The 20060-nt window shown below is 41.2% G+C and overlaps 1 protein-coding gene across 14 annotated transcripts in view; it reads right to left on the bottom strand.

Moving 5' to 3' along the window:
- KALRN (kalirin RhoGEF kinase) overlaps positions 1-20060 on the bottom strand; it is a 509101-nt gene that overhangs the window by 430442 nt on the left and 58599 nt on the right. The window lies entirely within an intron of this gene.

Genomic DNA, 20060 nt, shown 5'->3' with positions numbered 1-20060 from the left:
GATGCTTTCATTTTATATGGGCAATAAATAATTATAATGTTTATATATATATATATATAATGTTTATAATATATAAAATATTTTGCATTATATTAATTACTCTTATGATTCATTGTGGCGGCCCTAATATTTTCTTCAGGCACACTATTTATGTTATGCATTATGTAGGTGTGTACGTTTGTATTACATTTCTAGATCTCTTCTCAGCTACGCTTCCAAAACAGTTTAGAATTTATTCTGTTAATAGAAGTATATGAGATGAGGCCTTCTTCTGCTGTGTCGGAACACCGATCCATCTAGTCCAGATGTATTCTATGACTAGCCATGGTTCTCTGCCACCCAATATTCTTTCAGTTTGAACCCGAGACCTTCTGCATGCAAGACATGAGCTTGAACATTGAGATAGGCCCCTCCTTTAATGCAATATAATAATTCAACACCAGAATTAAAATGTCTAACATATAGCAAATATTTCAGTTCAGCAGATCAGTATGAGAAGGATATTAGAGTCTTTTAATTCTCAGTTTAACTTCTGAATGTGAAATGCAGTCTGGAAGAGAGATGTCTTCTGCTATCCTCTTAAAAAATATCAAGTAATCTGGTCAATCAAGCTTCCCTAAGCAAGGAGTTCCTTTTAACTGGACATGCCAGGAACTGGGCAGGCTCTTCTGTATGTACAATGATCTTTCAGGCTTTTGCTTTTCTGTTGAACAGGAGCTGTACTGTTGCATTTGTGGCAGGGTCATAGATCAATTATAAAGTCTCAGATTTTAAAACTATCATGCTGAATTGCACTTGTAAGCCACCTTTTTCGGAGGGCTGATGTTTAAAAGCAGGTGTAATATGTTCCCTTCTGCCCACACTAGTATTTCTCGACCAGCAGTAGTCTCCTGGCAGTCTTCAGAGCCATATCATACAGAGTGCATTGCAATAATCTAATACAAAAGTCACCAAGGCATATACAGCAGTGGCAAAGTCCCTCCAACTAAAGAGAAGAAACAGAATAGCTATTCACCTCTCATGGAAGAGGTCACAAAGCCAAGCAAGGTATTTAACATCTCAGCTCCTCCTGACTCCATGCAGATACAACTAATTAGATTGCCATCTAGTGGTTAAACTATATAATGGCACTATCCACTATCCTGAACAAGAGATTTTCCTACCATCAATACCTGTTTTATCTTTAATCGGTTTCAATTTATTGGCCCCCATCCAACTCATCAGTGAAATGGAGTAAGTCACCTCAGTTGTATGTGACAGAAAGGAGGGAAGCAAGTGTGTGACAACCACACACTGATTGCACTGAATGCCATGCCTTCCAAATACCTCTCTTGGTGGCTTCACATAAATGTTGAAAAGGATAGGAGTCAGCATAGAACTGTGTACCGCCCTATGGGAAAATACAGCAGCAGGCTACCACCACCACCTTCTGGAATCTTCTCAAAAAGTAGGAATTCCTCCAACTCCGTCAGACAGAGAGGATCAATGGTTACAAAGGCCACAGCATATGCAACAGTGTTCCCAAAAAATATATTTCTGAATGGCTCATAATTACCTTCAGTCAAAAGGACCCACAGATGACTCACATGATAGCCATTCTTTAAGAAGGCATTAAGCAACAACCTAATGGCTCTGGCCCCTTTTGGCATAGCAGAATAAATGAACAAATGCAAGGATCAAGAGCCACAATATCCTATTCTTCCCCTCCATTTCACTCACCTACAAATGGTATATTTTTAAAGCAGCAGACTATAAAGATATCACACAGAAGGTTTGAAGCTCAAAGCAGACTTTGAAGTAAATTCACCTTCACCACCCTTGAAAAGGGCTGTGAGACTGCAGTAAGACTAGCTTTTCAAAGAACTCAACAGGGGGAAGCTCTTCCCTTAATGTTTAGGCAGATGCCTAAATGGTGAACTAAGCTCTTTTGAAGATCTCATCTACACAGGGAATGTTAAACCTCAAAAATAAAAATAAATTTCCTATTGGTTTGATATGCTGAGGCTTCTGATGGCATAAAGCCTAAGGCATGGTAAGCCCCCTTCCTTCTCCCTTAATTTGTCTGCAATGGAAATAAAACACTTGAGACTCATTAGTCTGGTGGGCATGGATAGAAGCTCTCATTTTTCCCAGTGTTGTGGAAAAACTGAAATTCATACATTGGTTGCTACATCTGTTATTAACTCAGCAAAGTCAATACCAGTAACCTTGTTAACTAGAAACGTCTTTGGGCTCATATACCCAAATATCCCTGGTGTAATAGAATCCCACCAATGTCATTTGGTTGTGAAAATACTGATGTCATTTATTACCACTGGTATACCAATAGGTAAACCAGATGGCTAGTAAAACCTGAAACCTTTTCCCCAGCTCATAGCCTAGAACAGATTGCTGGTTTGGGTAGAGACGACGGAGCTACAGATGCTAATCTTGCACTTGTCTTATACAGTATCTATGTTCTTTAAAAGCCAATTTCTGGCATAAACTTCTTCCATTCACAAAATGTCTCCTGGAATGCTTCTTGGAATGCACGGATTTCCTTTGATAGGTCATCCTTATTCTTAAACAGTCCCATGAATTAACACCACCTGCCTACAGAGTTAGTTAACTTAAAGCAAGTTGCAATGGTGACTTGGTGGTGTGAAACTATCACTATTGTTACCAATGGGAATTATCAGTTGCTGAGTCCAGTTCTATATAGGGGTCTCGATCCAGCAAAAGTTAGGGTGTATGCAAACTTACTTAAAAACTGTAGTTGCCACAATCTTTTCTACTTATGTTATGAATCCTATTCATAGAATACTGTGCATAGTTCTGGTTGGTGTTCTTCTTCACACAGTGCATACACTATACACTTAAATGACACCAATTTGTAGTCATGGCCACCCATGTTCAGAGTAAAGCTAGCCTGGGGGATTTGTCTATTTTTCAACAATTCAATAAGTGTGCTTCCAGAGTACCTAAATTCTAGCTCAGATGGTAGAGCACAAGACTCTCAATCTCAGAGTTGTGAATTCGAGCTCCATGTTGGACAAATGATTCCTGCATTGCAGGGGGTTGGACTAGATGATCCTTGTGGTCCCTTCCAACTCTACAAATCTCTGATTTTTTTTCCCCTATGCAGCTCTGTATGCAACCAATGGGACAATTTGGTAACAGTAAAGTCTTTTTGCTTTCAGTAGGACTTGGTCATTATTTCTTTATTTAATTTCTATCCTGCCCTTCATCTGAGGATCACAGGTTAGTTTGCAGTATAAGAACACAAAACTACATACCATTATAACAAATAAAAACAATAACCCCCACCATCTTTCGAGTCAATTTAAACCGCCATGTGTTGCACCCTGATCCTTAGAACTAAGCTCTACTTATTCCAATGGGGCTTGCTCACAAGTCTGTACAAGGGGGGAGGGGGAATTCACAAACCTTGTTGCAGTAGTGAATAGCTCCCTAGCATTGAATGAGTTGAACCCCATTGTTATTAAACTGAATATATTCTATTACTTTTTTTGCAGAAAGGCATGGTTCAAACAAGTGTCTCCACTTGGACTAAGTAAACCTATTTGCCTCTCACTATATGTGCACCACTCTTTCTGAAAAGAAGGTGGAAGACCACACACCTCTCTGGCAAAGAATCTCAACACTGCCTGAAGGTTTAAGCCAAGTGGATTTGTTCCACCATAGACCTGACCCCTTCAATGTTTACAGGACTGCAAAGCATCGTCCTAAAAAAACAAAAACAAAAAGAACCATGGTTCTCAGTAACATAATTAAGTACCATTTTCTGAAGCTTTCTTTTCTTTTCTTTTGTCTTCATATGAAAATAGAATCCATCCCAGGGCTTGCATAACTTTTGTTCAAGTACATTGCATGATCTGATATCACAGCAAATGCTGGTACCTGCTATTAATTTAAACTAATAGGAAGCAATCCACATCATTCTGATCTGATTTGGCAGTCCCACCAGAAAAGCAATGCTAGGCAATTTCCATTTCAAGTAGGTTTTTCCACTCAAACCTCAGTAGTCAGAGTTCAGCAGACAGCAGGCAAAAGTTAAAAAGAAAGATGATGGAGAAAGGATTTCTTGGGACTATTTGAAAATTGAGAGGTTACTAATGATCAGCAAGCATGCTCCGGGCAGCCCCCAGCTTTCTGACCTGGTGACCTGAACTATGTTTGTGCTTATAGTAAAAGCATTCAAGCAGAGAGTTGGGGAATTAAAGTCTCTATGTAGGAGAGCTTCCCGCATGCTATTTCCACCTCCACCCCCACCCCGTTTTGCCTCATTTATTAGCGAGTATTACAGAAACAAAGAAAGTTGAACTAAGAACTTTCAAGCTGTTGTTTCTCCTTGTAAGCTGAATCCTTACATCTACTAAAAAGTGTTACAGTGATGGAGATGGTTTGCCTTTCTGGACAAAAAATATGTATGCCAGATCACCTGTTCTTCCCTACTTTCCATTCTATGGCTTGATCTTACCCACCAATCTTGCCTGCATGCCTCCACCCCAAATTTCATTCCACAGTTTAGTAGAGATTTACAGTATAAAAAGAGTCTTGAGAGAGCAAATTGAAGATCCACCATTCTTCTTCTTCCCACAGTGGCCAGCCAGCTACCCAGCAGAGCAAGAAAACCTTTCCTCGCTCCTCAGCAACTGGCATGCAGACGTACAGTGCCTTGGAAGGTTCAGTATACCAAAGTATACTCCTTCCTGAGTCCTCTGGTGGAAGTATGGGCCAGCTTCACAACTCTACTTTTGCTTTCCCCATGGTTCACTTGTGTGCTTTAAATTTACAAAGCAGTTCATAATGAAGTCCATAATTGGCATCTCTTAATGAATCTAGGACTATTCAGATGCTTATGTCTGTGTAATATGCACATGCATAGAGCGGGGACTGAACCGGCACCTGATGGCCTATACACATCAGACATAGTATGTCTGTACATAACCTATGCATATGTAAACTGTGCACCCATAGACTCTGCCTAGGTATAAGGGACCCATGGGGGGGGGGGACCCAGACGTTATGCTGAACATATATACCGGGAAGAAAGTAGGGCCAGTAGGAATAATCCCAATCCCTACTCTGCATACATTCATTTCACATGGTCTGCACAGTCCTGATGGGTTCAAAAGGTGTACCAAGAGGTGTACCAAGTCCAACATTCTTTGTAAGAATCCTAGCAATACACCTGTCTGCTTATTTTTAACAGAATGCCTTGCTAGGTGATGTCCAATGTGCTCTGTCACTATACTTCTATGGATGTTTAGACCTTGCTTCGTGGAAAGGGCTTTGGTTAACTGTGAAATTTTTCTGGTTTAGGTTTGATTTGGGGTTTGTTTGTTTTTGCTGTTTTTATTTGTTAAGCAGATCAGATACTATTAATTTGAATTTACATTGTGGGGTACAGAGATTATGTCTGTTTTAGTACTGCTGGTTAGAAGTCTTGAGTTTCCTTGGAGAAACAGGGAGGACAGGCAACTCTAAAATAACAAAGAAACAAATTATATTTGATTTCAAAATTAATTTGTATCCTGTATATTCTCCAGGAACCTCCTGGTGGTGTACATAATACTTATTTCCCCCCATTTTATCTTCACAACCTCCCTTTGACAGATTGTGATCATGATCTCCCAGTGAGCTTCATGGCTGAATGAGGATTTGAACATGAGTATTTCCACTTGTAATCTTGGCACTACACAACCACTGGCTCTTGATCTCCACTGCCCGCCGCCTTTCAAATCAAAGCTGGTGCTCAAATAGTATGTTGCAATCAGTTGCTTGTTTTCACGACTAGGGTTTCACATGAGCCAAGAACTTAACAAAACACCACAGTAGCAAGCAACTTCCAAAACTGCAACAGTTCCAACATTTATTTCCCTGACGATGACAGAAGTTGCTTGCTACTGTGGCAATATTTGCATTCTTTGGACTGTTTTCTTCCATCAGTTTTGTTCCACTGGAAGTTGTCAAGCAGAATAACTGGAGGATAACATCTCATAACTGATTCTGTTGCTAGCATTACACAATATTTTTTAGCAGAGTAAAGATAAAGTAGGCTGGGCTCATGGCAAATAGCATTCTACTTTGAAATTTCCTGCTTTGGGGCATAATCCAGAGAAAGTTACATACAGCCTTATAACCTGTTGATTGTGCCACTAAACCCGTCAATTTCTATGGTTCATCTGCATGCCTGGTTTTTTTGGGAATCTATCCTGCAGCACTAATGAACAACAGTGTAGAGATTCCATGTATGATACTTGTATCATATTTGTCTCTGTGTTAAATGAGGAAACATTTAGTCAAAATCAGCTCTCTTTACAAACCCTTTGAATTCAGTGGGAAAGAGTGGCAGACCAATCCTATGAATGTGTGTGTAGGCTGATTAATATTCCACAGTCTTTTAAATGTGTTTGTGGGAGGGGGTTATTGTTTTGTGGTTTCTGTTTATTTATGCTTTTATCTTGTGAACCGTTCTGAGACCTGTTGATGAAGGGTGGAATATAAATCAATCAATCAAATAAACAAATAAGTCACAATGAGTTCAAAGTAAGTGTACACAGGAGTGTAACTCTGAGAATCTGCGCCACTCTCCTACTGAAATCATAGATAAATGACATTTATAAACGCTTAATTTTGTCTAAACTGTAACCAGTGTTTTTGACCATTTAATTGACAATGATATCCCCCATGTCTAATGGAGTTACTCTACTGTGATTTAGCAACTATAAAAATGTATTCATTCCCATTGCCTAATAGGAATTCATTTTCAGAATGGGATTAAAGGGGCTCTTGTTGAAAACATGATGTGCCTTTTGTTTTCGCAGGAAATTCCTCATGAAATATGTTTTGAAAAAGTCATTAACTGTAATATATACAGTATTCCTGAACTGGGGATCAAGTGTGATCAAAAAGGGCAAAAAAATGTAGCAGATATTAACGCTGACAATATCAGCTCCATAGGTTTCTGTTTTCGTTATTAGCAGAGCATTTGGCTATGTGTAGTTTATTTTGTCAGGGATGAGGAATCTGAGGGCCTAAATGCTGTTGGACACCAGTTCCCATCTCCTCCAGCCAGCATGGTCACAGTCAGAGATGAGAGAAGTGTCTGATGATAAGAGCCACAGGTGCCCCATTCTGATGTAAGTCATATGTGGCAAACACAAACACTGGAACATCTATGCAGGCTACCAACACTGAGAAGTAGTGGTTGAAATGGTCTGTTCTAGAAATCTATTTTTGTAACAGGTTTTTAGAAGCTCTGAAGTTAGTGGCTGAGCACCAAAGCACATGGCTTTGATCAGGCCTGCGTAAACTGTGCTCAACCAAGCTGAAAACAGCTCACAAGCCATTTAGTATGGCCTGCCAGGTGCTTTGGTGCCTTTGGTGCCTCCTCCTATACATAGCTGCTGAGGCATATTTGGCTTGGTGGGTCACAACTTAATGTAGGTCTTCTGAGCATGCCCCAGATCAACCCAAATACATTCATGTCATGTCTCAGACTCAAAAACCTGGCCCCAGTTAAATCAAACATTCAGAACTGCAAACTACTGTTGCTGTCTTTGTCAATTTTTGCCCCTGAACACCAGCTGTCACCTCAGTGTGTCTCAAACTCTCCAAGTGTCCCTATTTTCCAGGGACATCCCTGATTTAGATAAGCTGTCCCAGTTTCTGATTTGATCCCAGAATGTCCCACTTTTCCTTAGGATGTCCCTATTTTCACTGGAGAAATGTTGGACTGTACGGAGTTATCTGACCCCTGAGCAGTCTGAAGGCAATGCTGTATAAGGAAGTGTTTTTAAAAAAATGTTTAATGTTTTATTATGCTTTTATATATGTTGGAAGCTGCCCAGAGTGTCTGGGGAAACCCAGTAAGTTGTGTGGGGTATAAATAGTAAAATTATCATTATGGAATGGGACGTCCCTGTTTTCATTGGAGAAATGTTGGAGGGTATGGTATCTGCTTCTTCCTTTGCTACTGATTGATGCCATTTTTATTTTAATGTAGCAAAAGAGGCTTATGTACAAGCTGAAGTCTCCCACTTAAGTCTCACTGGGGCTTGTAAGTGCTTCGTTATGACCGGATTAGGATCAATACTTCCCCAGCTGCTGGAAACCCAAAGCTCAATCAAAATACTGCCATGCACACAAGTCTACTCAAATGTAAAGACAAACATGCTAGCCTGAAGCTCACCAACATCTTTGCTGCCCCCTCTGAGAGGGTAACCACAAAGAACGGCCCAAAGCTTTTTCCAGGAAGAGTGGAGCTTGAATTCTGGGCTCCTGGTTCCAGGCAATCTCTAGTGGTGATGCAGCTTAAAGAGAGTTTGTGATGACTAACTCAGAGTGACTCATATGCAGATTGTCTTTGTGGCTCAGCTTTCAAATACTGTAATGGGCCACAGCCATGATACTGGCTAGAAAATAAACCAGTGCTCTGCTGCTTATTGATGGGGATTCTGCTGTATTTCCTCGCCCTTCTCTCTACCCCTTGTGCTGAAACCAGCACTGTATTTACTTCTTCATTTGTAAGGTGTATTTCCCCAAACATGATCACTGTTTGTTTCACCCTCTCACCCACTAGGGTAGCCCATGAGGTATCCTCCACATGTTGTTGGGCTATAACTCTCACAATACTTGATCATTGGCCATGCTGGCTGAAACGAATGCAAGATGAAGCCCAACAGAAACTAGAGGGCACCACAATGGCTACCCCTATAGGCATAATTACTTTGCCCACCCACACCCTCATAATTATGCCCCACTGACATACTGGATCTTCCTAGCTGTAGCCATCACTGAAAATGGGGATGGAAACAAAGCAAATATACTACAAACACACACACACACACACACACACACACACTTGATCTAAGCCAAAAGGCCTGTATATGCCTGTAGCGGAAAACAGCTGCATGTTTAATGGCAACAGTGGACAGCAAAAGCAAAACAGACACTTGGGAATAGCAGGTACGACAAAGGTACAAGGACAATAGGTGGTACCAGCATCAGTGAATGGGCTGTTGAATTATTATTCGGTAGACAAAAATATAAGATGGGGAGAATGCAATGAGAGAGTACTGCCAAATGGCACCGCTAAAGAAGGCAAAGAACAAACATCGTTCAAAAACTCGCGTATAGGAGAGCAAAACTACCACGACAACTTGGCCCAAGTAAGCACATGAAACAATATATCCAAAAGGCACTGGGCCCACGGACATTTCTGATATGATCAATTAAATGTGGTCAAACCAAACACACTGAAGGTATCATCCCATTGGAACTGTGGGAAACAAATCCCATGTGAGAAAGAACTGGTGTCCACCCCTCCACCTTGGATGCATCTCCGTTCTCTTCAAGAGACACACGCAGCCGTTCACCACGGCTCAGCTAATCATTGCGACACAGACAGAGATGTGCACCAGCATCACAATGCATACAGAAAGGTGCTTATGCTGGTGGTTTTGACTTGGTGAAGCAGGGCTCTGTCCTCTTAAAATAAAGACAAATTCCTAAGGAGATTTCTGTGAACCACCCTGAAACCCCCGGATATAAGATGGTATATAAATTCAATAAATGAAGAAGAAGAAGAAGAAGAAGAAGAAGAAGAAGAAGAAGAAGAAGAAGAGAATCCAAGAGAATATAAATCACCTATCTAAAATAGCCTGCCTCATAACCTGAGGCTATGCAACAAATGTGGAATGTTATCTGTTTTTTAAGTACATGTGTTCCTAGACCTATGAACATTGAGCACCTGGGCTACTCCTGATTTTTGCCAGGGGAACATTACAACTAAGATAGCCTAGCCTAGCCCACCCTTCACCAACCTGGTGCCCTCCAGATGTTTTGGACCACAACTACCAATAGGCAGCACAAAACATCTGGAGGGCAATAGGTTGGTAGAGGCTGGGTTAGACTGTTAACTTATGGCTAACATACTGTAGCTGTATGAAAGATCCTACCAAAACTCTGATTGGCAGAAAATAAAAGTTCAAGCACAATTAATATCTAATGCCATAGAACACTTAAGACAATGTTCTCTTGCAGAGGACGCAAAATAAAGAGGACTATATATGAGGAGGGACCAAGAAACCAAGAAACTAGTAATTACTGGAAAACTGCAAGGAATAATGAATCCACCGTCAATGGGCAAATGCACTGTGTATTTTTATCTTAGACATCTGCAAGACAGAATAAGATTGTGTTGAACTGAATAGTTCCCCAGCGTGCAATACATTGTAGGCTGTTCCAGCTTCAGTTGGAACAATGTTATGCTAAAGGAAAAGTATGCTTTCGAATTCAAGTCTCCACACTTTCATGTAATGTTTGAATATATTCTTCTACAATAAATAAACTGAATATATTAATATAAATAAATTGGATTATGTACTTTTCAAAAATGTCCCTCCTAAGAGTCTTAGAAACCTTTTCTTCTTTAGAGATTTCGGATTCTAGATGTCACCCAAATATTACATAACATATAACTATCAGGGTTAATTTACCAATCTTTTTTTTCCCCAGCTTGAAAGATGGCCAGGGGATTTTTAGAGGATTCAAAGCCCTTCCTTTTTACCCTTTTTAAGCCTTTTTCACTGATTGTTTTGGTAGAAGCAATCATCTAGTTTCCAATGGCTGCAAGCCATTTTTCTGCCCACAAGATGCTGAAGTGAGGACATTGCCCTCACTCCACAGTGGCTCTACAACCGTGATATGTAGCCAAGAGCCTGGCTCAGCTGTGATGCTAAATGTTATACTAAATGGATATAGAATCTGCTTCTATTTTCAACTAATTGCAGCTTGTCCTTTTTTGTCCAAGCTTGGAACTGTGGTTAACTTTAACTGTGGTGCTACTCATGATCCACAGGAATACTCACCACTGAGAATAGGTGTTTGTCCAAGCAAGGCCAGGCCAGGGCGAAGAGCCAGAACTCTGGAGGAAGATCAAGGTGTAGGAATCCTCTTTTCACTTTCATCTGGCTTTCATCTCACTTTCATTATTAGTACCTACTTGGACTGAAGCTAATTTACCCTGTAGTCCTATACATGTTTATTCAAAAATAAGGCCTGCAAGATCCAAAGGGACACTCCCAGGTAAACAGGCATGACTGCAGTCCAAGGCCGCAATCCTACACACGCCTACCTGTGTAGGTTCAGTCCCACTGAACTCAGCAAGGCTTTTTGAGTAGAAATGCACAGGATTGTGAAGTCAGCCCCTTTTAAATGAATGGGGTGGACATCCAGAAACTAGTTAAATCTAAAGTATTTATTTGAACATAGTTTTGTCCCATATAAATCAGTATGATATCAGCTTCAGTTCAAGTGCTCAGTTGTGTTTGATTTGTGGAGTGCAGCCAAAATATCTTCATTTTTCTTTATACTGAATCCCTACTTGCTCATCTGTCTCTGGCTCTTAGTAACTCTTTAACAGCTGCAACTTGGCACTGAATCTACTTTAACTTCACTTTTGCCAATATGAATAACAGAATTGAATCAAATATTGTTAAACTCCAGAGTTCTGACAACCCAAAAATCAGTTATTAAAACGCACACTGTGTCTTCCAGGCAGAAATAATATTCCAAAATACCCCAACAATTATTGGCTAACAAAAAGGTCTCTCACTGTCTTATTCATTAATAAGACAATGGATCAATGTTTGTTATTCTCAGATTCACTTGCCCAAACCAGTAATGTGATTCAAATACCACTCTGTAAATGGGTACTAAGCTTGCAGTATAGGAGAAATATTTGCATTTTGAACCTGCTTCCAAAAAGAGCTTTTGAAAAAAATGTTAATTTGAGTTCAGACTTGTAGTGCAGGTTTGGGGGATGCTGGACATGCGGGCTATAAAGAACCGTGAGAGGTTTGAGATCATACTCCTCGAAACATCTCACATATGTTTTCCCTTTCTAAAGCCTCTTTATTGGCTATGTGAAGTTCTCCCTGCTAGTACCTCCAGGGTCCTTAATCTGTCAACACTGGAGATGCTACAGATCTGTAAAATGTTGGATTTCACCCTGAGTAATGCACAATTAAGAGAATCAGTTTTCTATGGATACGGTGCTTTCTTAACTGAATAAGTGGCCTGTCCAGACCACTAATGGCAAACATTCTCCAAGGTATTTCCCAGTCCCTGCTGAGATCATTTAATTGGAAATGCCCAGAACTGAACCTGGGAAACTTATGTGGACAAAGCGTGTGTCCTACCATTGAGCTTGGGTCCTCTTGGGAAACATGTCAAATATTATGGGTACAGCTCTACAGTAGCATGGATGAGGATGGGATGTGGTTTCTTAACACCATGGGCACAGCCTGACAGAAAGTCCCACAACTCTCAAGCAACACCGACAGGCAAAGCACTGAAGTCACACTCGCTTCATGTGGAAGCCGCTACCAGTAATTTCTGGTGTATGTACCAGCTTCCAGAGCATGTGAAGTGGGACAAGAACAAATATGCTGGAACGTGTAATAACAGGACAGTATCCCAATGTCTGCAAAGCAGTGACGTTGCTCCCGATAAAAATAATAATAATGAATTAAACAGAAATGTACAGAAAATAATCTAGCTATCCTAAATGTTATGATGGAGGAGAGTTGAATAAGACCTTATTGGCTCCCTATTATTCCTTTGTCCCATCTTTGAATGCTCTGAGCCAGTAAGAGCCCACCACCCACTAATGTAGTGGAATGGTCTTCCTCAGACAGGTGCTGGGCTAAGTGTAATGTCAGGGATATTCCCAAGAATAACGTAAGAAGCGGAACAGGGATCCCCACAAACATCCCTTAGGTTATCATTACAGACACCTGAGAACTCTTGTGACAGTTTAGAAGCAAACATTTGCCTTTATCATATTGAGGCACTCCAGCCCAGATGAGAACCTGCTACTGTCTCTGACACAGTTTTCTGACACAGCCCTGAGTAGTTTACTAGTTAAAGCTTCATGTTCTACATTTCATATCCTGATGAATGCTTTGTCTCTACACAGTCCTCTTGAGGTACAGCAAGAGGTATAAATATAATTCAAATTTGGCAGCTGCAGAAAATTATACCTCTGCTTCAGGAATAAACAGGGGACAATATATCAAGCCCTACTATACCAGAACTGAAAGTGCTAGTCATGCCCAGTAGCTTTTAACATAAATTTGCAGCAGTAAACATTGAAAGCTTAAGGCTGATTTAAACATGACAACCACCATGTAGGGACCCACTGAAAAGCACTTCAGTATAGGTGTCCTCTGCTGCTGATTTCACATTTGGAAGGGTCTTACCTTGGTGGTTTTTCGAGTGTTTTAATCCCAGAGACTCACCATAGGCTGCTCTCTAATTTGCCATTTTGGAGTAAGAAGTTTAAACAGGTTGTGACTGGTCAACTCCAGGTTCTGTTGAATATCTAGATCTTTACTGGCTCAGTTTTTAGCCTGGCTTATGGTGCTGTCCCAATACACTTGGCTGCCTGAAGCAGAGCCCAAATGATGTCTGCACCCCTGCTAAGCCCAACACTTTAAAATGTGGCTGCACCATTAGGTACCAGTTCCTGCCTTCATCAGTCTCCCTTCATGGTGCTCCCTGAAGCAGGTTGCTTCACCCTGCTGAATTTGCAGGGCTGCCCTTGTTGGTTTAGGGAATGAAATTGTATTGGTCATCATAACCGACAACTTACCCTAGGAATAGTCAACTAAGTAGTCTTCGTGACCCCATGAATTCACCTTTTCAAAACATTGAATATTGTATCCTTCTGGTCTGCCTTGGTGGGTTGGCAGCTAGAGGAACCACTCTCACTTGGTTCCACTCCTACCTGCAATTTAAGCTTCAAATGTGGTACTATGAGACTATGGGTCATCAAAGTTTTGTCTTCCCTGCTTTTGAAAATCTACTTTTGACACTACTTGGTGAAGTCAGTCTGCTGATGATAGATAGCTCTGTTTCTCATCTTCATCCAATTCAGATGTGGCAGTGACCTTGGCCTGAGTGGGGTGAGAGACATCATTTGCTCTTCTGCTTCAGGCAGTAATATATCTTGGGCCAGCCCTGACAATGTGATGCACAGCCTACCATTTCACATACAGCAGCAACTAAGCTTTATTTTGAACCATTTATGAGGTACTGTAGGAAAATTATATTTAATTACAATTAATATACCATTAAACAAAATAATCAGCTTCTTTGCTTGTAAATTTGCGGAGCATGGGCTACCGCAGTGCAAGCAGAACACACAGCAGGCAGAGGGAGCAGGAGGGAGGGACTCTGGCTCTCATCCTCCTTATTATGAAAATAGGCATGTTACAAGCGTGTCCATTTTCATCTGTGAAATGCTGGAGGATATGCCACTGTGTTCCTTTCACCCAGTTATTTACACATGTGCTGTGTCGTTTTCTCTTTCTCTGCCAGATGTTATTCTCCACTTTCGTCAGTCAGACTGGGGCCAATCATTCCTCAGATCTCCACTCGAGTCAGTCAGCTCTTGGTTACCATCCTCTCCATTTCCCCAGCTGTTAGTTTTCACATCAAAGCCCCAGTGTTGCCCCTAGTAACCTGCTAGGGCTCGAATTCTCCTTCCCTACATGCTCAAAATGTAAAATTGGCTCACAGAACCATTTACAGTCAGGCTCGAAACCTTGTGAATGAACTCTGCAAAGTTTTCATACCAACCTGGTTCACACATAACACTAAACCATTGGTTTAGTGTTATGTGTGAGCTCGTCCATTAGCTTCGCTATTATTTGTTTGCTTTCAACAAACCACTGTACTAAACCATGGTTTGTTGTTGGCACATGAACCTTGGCTTGTTTTAACTATTGCTTGGTGTTATATGTGAACCCAGACCGCTTCCTTAACTGTGGCTTGTTTAACTACCACACTCCAGATTCTCCTTAGCTATAAAGACCAGCTATATCAGCTAGAAAACAAAACAAACACTGAAGAAACAAGTCATGATTTTCTGAAAGCCTTTGTGAAAACTCATAGCTGAACAAGCCATGACTTAGTATTATGTGCAAACTAGGCTACTGTCTTATTCCTCAGGTGGAAAAGCCACCTAATTAGGCACACTGAGATAATTGCCCTCAAGCTCAGTCATGCTACTGTGCCTCTCCTATACCCTTCGATTTCCTTCTTCTCACCTGGGACCAACTTATAAAGTGAGAGGTACCCTATAATGGTGTCATCATGGCTCTTCTTCTAGCAAACAAAGTAGATTCTGGAGTTAAGCCCTCTAGGGTCAAATTAGAAATCACAATAAATACTTGGTTAGCACTCACTCTTGGATGTGTGTGTGGGTTTTTAAGGCAGATGAGGAGGGGATATTTTTGTCCCTTTTCTTCCCTGCAGCAAAAATATCCACATATGTTATTAGCCCCAGAGGAAAGCTCTGCTTGGTGTCAATGGAGGAACAATTTTCAGTAGAACCTCAGTAGGAAAGGAAAAGGTTAAATCTCACTCTTCCCTGCCCCCTGCTACATTCCCAATAAGCACTGTCATCACATGTTCCATTTTTAAAACAGTGCAAGCATGATTGCTACCGCCACATTTGGCATCATGTCTAGTTTGGACCTTACTTTGCAGCCCTGCTTTTGATAACATGGATCATGTCCCTAATCTATAACATCACTTTTATATTGAGGCATTCCAACTGAACCAGCTCAACTTGATTGTAAAACTATTTGTGTAACAGAATGGAAAAATTAGACCCCATGATCTTAGTCAGTAACCAACCAACACAAAAGTAAATAAACCAAGTAACTTGACTGTACTAGCAACTGAACAAATGATGTATGTTTTCAATTTGGTCTCAATAGAAGAAAAACTTGTGGTGACTCCCATCTTTAAAGCATTAATTGTTCTAAATACTACTGACACATATCTGATGCTAATTAGAAAAGAGTAAATGAGGAAGGTATGGGGCTAGATGGAAAGAATTCTTTCTTTTCAGCTGTATGTCATCAGAAAAATTGAACGTGGAATCAGCGTTCAAGGTTTCTGTTCCACCCCCCAAAAAAACATGAATTGCTCTATTCTATAATGTATGGTGCAGCAGCATGGAAGCAATTTTGTAAGAAGACCTGGAGAACTGCTGCATTGGTTTTTGTAATAATCAAAGGTAGCAAATAGTGGTTGGTAAATGAACAAGCTAAAGGGGGGAAACAAATTGCTTTCCTCTGCCCACTGACCCTCTCCAAAACCTTGGAAGATGGTAGAGCATTTTGAGGGAACCTCAACACGTTGTCCTCTTGTACTGCCTTCTCAATATTTACTAAGAGAGGAGAAACAGAAAGAAGGAAAACCTCTGCCCTACCTGTTCAAGCATATGGGGGATGTGGTTTAGGGAACAACTGGCTCTGTGCTGGATTTAAGTGCAGGGGATCTGCCCCTCAAGCTATGTCAGAAGCACTGCAGATCCTGGCCCTAGAACTGAGCTTTAAAAAATAGCTGTAAGGTGACAGAGGAGGTAATAATAATAATAATAATAATAATAATAATAATAATATATTATTTCTACCCCACCCATCTGGCTGGGTTTCCCCAGCCACTCTGGGCGGCTTCCAACAAAAGATTAAAATACATTGATTCATCAAATATTAAAAGCTTCCCTAAACAGGGCTGCCGTCAGATGTCTTCTAAAAGTCCAATAGTTGTTTACTTCCTTGACATCTGATGGGAGGGCGTTCCACAGGGCGGACGCCACTACTGAGAAGGCCCTCTGCCTGGTTCCCTGTAACTTGGCTTCTCGCACTGAGGGAACCACCAGAAGGCCCTCGGAGCTGGACCTCAGTGTCCGGGCAGAACGATGGGGGTGGAGACACTTCTTGAGGTATACTGGGACGAGGCCGTTTAGGGCTTTAAAGGTCAGCACCAACACTTTGAATTGTGCCCGGAAACGTACTGGGAGCCAATGTAGGTCTTTCAGGACCGGTGTTATGTGGTTTCGATGGCCACTCCCACTCACCAGCCTAGCTGCAACATTCTGGATTAGTTGTAGTTTCCGGGTCACCTTCAAAGGTAGCCCCATGTACTGCACATTGCAGTAGTCCAAGCAGGAGATAACCAGAGCATGCACCACTCTGGCAAGAGAGTCCACGGGCAGGTAGGGTCTCAGCCTGCATACCAGATGGAGCTGGTAGACAGCTGCCCGGGACACAGAATTGACCTGTGCCTCCATGGACAGCTTTGAGTCCAAAATGACTCCCAGGCTGCGCATCTGGTCCTACAGAGGCACAGTTACCCCATTCAGGACCAGGGAGTCCCCCACAGCCACCCACCCCCTGTCCCCCAGAAACAGTACTTCTGTCTTGTCAGAATTCCAGCTCAATCTGTTTGCCGCCATTCATCCTTCAACTGCCTCCAGACACTCACACAGGACCTTCACCGCCTTCACTGGTTCTGATTTAAAAGAGAGGTAGAGCTGGGTATCATCCGCATATTGATGAACACCCAGCCCAAACCTCCTGATGATCTCTCCCAGCAGCTTCATGTAGATGTTAAAAAGCATGGGGGAGAGGATGGAACCCTGAGGCACCCCACAAGTGAGAGCCCAGGGGTCTGAACACTCATCCCCCACCACCACTTGCTGAACACGGCCCAGGAGGAAAGAGCGGAACCACTGTATAACAGTGCCCCCAGCTCCCAGCCCCTCTAGATAGTACAGAAGGATGTCATGGTTGATGGTATCAAAGACCGCTGAGAGATCCAGGAGAACTGGGAAACAGGCGTGCCTGGAGTTGTTCAGCAACCACCCACTCAATCACCTTGCCCAAGAATGGAAGATTTGAGGCTGGGTGATAGTTGGCCATATTGGCCGGGTCTAAAGATGGTTTTTAAAGAAGCAGTTTAATAACTGCCTCTTTCAGCGGGTCTGGGAAAGCTCCCTCACAGAGAGTCCACGGAGCCCATCGCCCAGCTCTTCCCGGCTCGCTTTTATGAGCCAGGATGGGCAAGGATCAAGGAGACAGGTGGTCGGTTTCACTTGTCCAAGCAGCCTGTCCACATCCTCGGAAGTAACAGTTCCCCTTTTTCCATTTAGCTTGAAATTCAGTAGAACTGGGACTTCAGTTTCATCATTTAGAAGTATTAAACAAGGACTAGACAAGGGCAGATGATGCCCACTGAACTTAAATGTTTTCAGCCTACCAACTCTGTATTCTTAGGAAACAAGTATTACAGCAAGAATGGAAGATGAAGCATATAAGGTAACAAAGAGACACAAAGCATTTGCCTGGGAAAAAGCTTGTAACAAAAGGCATTATTTTTCAGTCACACATCTTCATAGCTATTTTATTACATTAACTTGAAGTGTTCAGTTTATACCAACTAAGTGCTGCTGCTGAGCATCATACGATGCACTGGCTAATTTAATCTGGATGATATTTCTGAAACACCTACTATGGGATATGGCTGTGGGGGATATGAGAAATTGCCACTCCACTTGAGGGGTGTGGGTGTGGGTGTGTGTCAGAGAGAGAGGGGGAGGGGGGGAGAAAAAGAGAGAGAGAAATTCACAAATTACAAGATGCAGCAGAAAGTAGGTGCACAAATTACTAATGGTTTCACTGTTTGTATGGATAGTTTAACATTCAAAGGGGATACGTACTGTACTTGAACATCTACTCTCACAGTCAGATGCAAAGGTTCCAAAAACATTTTTAAATTCATGGATTTGACCACAGGTAAAATGAATGAGCTAATTATTCAAACAAAGCATGAGAAATGGAAACACAAGTCACTCATTCATCTGCTTTTCACCACCTTGTAATATAAAAAATCATTCTCAACACACATACCTCTGTTGAGAAGAATAGTGGCTACAGGAAAAGGATGTACTTATGCAACCATGTTTGATGAGTTTATGATGTGATAGGCTAGTTACTAGACGATTCTGTCTCTAATAATGAACCAAGATTGTGAGTGCAGACACATATGTAACTGAAAAAAGGCAGGCTTGGGGTAGTCTCAAAGTTTGGAGAACTACAAAAAATCTTTTTTAAAAAAATTTAAAGGCATGCTGAATATACATTGGAAAAGAAAACCAGAAAAGCGGGGTATTCTGGAAGGGAACATAGCTGGCTGGCTTGAGCCCTGAACTACTTTTAATTACAATTTCCAACTTTGTACGTTGTACATGTTGCAAAATTGGCACTAAATCATTTGTGCCATGTATAAATAGGACTTAACATAAGATCCCAGCAGAGGTCTGGAACCTGCTTTCTATGTGAAGAGGGTGGATTTCCGGAACATGATTAATGGCAAGGAAGAAAATAACTTTAAGGATGTGCAGCCTGCCACATTAGGGACTAAGGAGAATGTCTTCACATTCCAAGGACCTGTGTTATTTTGCAGAGCACTTTGCTTCAAACTTGAAGTAGATGAACTGCCTGATCAAAGCAGAATTAAGATAAACTTTGCTGCATCTGAGTTGCTATACAGATCTGATCCAAAGTCATTCAAACAAGAAAAATCTAGCTCAAATTTGTAGAGCTAGGCTGTTCACTCTTTGAAAAGCATAGAAATGTGCAGCAGAAGCACCTTCATGTTTTTGCTTTTAGCATGATTTATGACTATTATTGGAATGGATGCAAATATTAATCTACTCTGGCTTCCGTTGATTTTATTGTAAACATAAATTGAGTAGTTGGGATTGAAATGCATACGTATAGGCCAGAGGGGTTGAAGTGAAACGTCAAATAACGTTAACAGAGAAGAACTCAGCATTTTGAATCCCTCACATGGAAAGCCCTGCATATATGAAGCAAAATGTACTTTGAGCAAGTATACTTTTCCCTCTTTTTCACATTTGCAAATTGAAATTAATAATATTTGCCCAGCATTAGCATTGAGTAGCATTAACTAGTAAGCAAATGTATTCATACTCAGCCCTACAGTCACAATTGAGGAGGTTGGATCATCTCTGTGTTTACTCAGTTTACTCACTTTGTTTACAGCCCATGTTTTTCTACCTTGATAAAAATCTATACATTCTTTTTTAAAATGTATCTCTTTGTTGTATTTTTAATGATGTTTACAACAAACAAGGAAAACCAATTTTTTTAAAACAGGGAAAACAGTGG

The sequence above is a fragment of the Podarcis pityusensis genome, assembly GCF_964106645.2.
Source record: "Podarcis pityusensis genome assembly, chromosome: 1".
Classification (NCBI taxonomy): domain Eukaryota; kingdom Metazoa; phylum Chordata; class Lepidosauria; order Squamata; family Lacertidae; genus Podarcis; species Podarcis pityusensis.
This window is presented reverse-complemented; position numbering and strand designations above follow the sequence as displayed.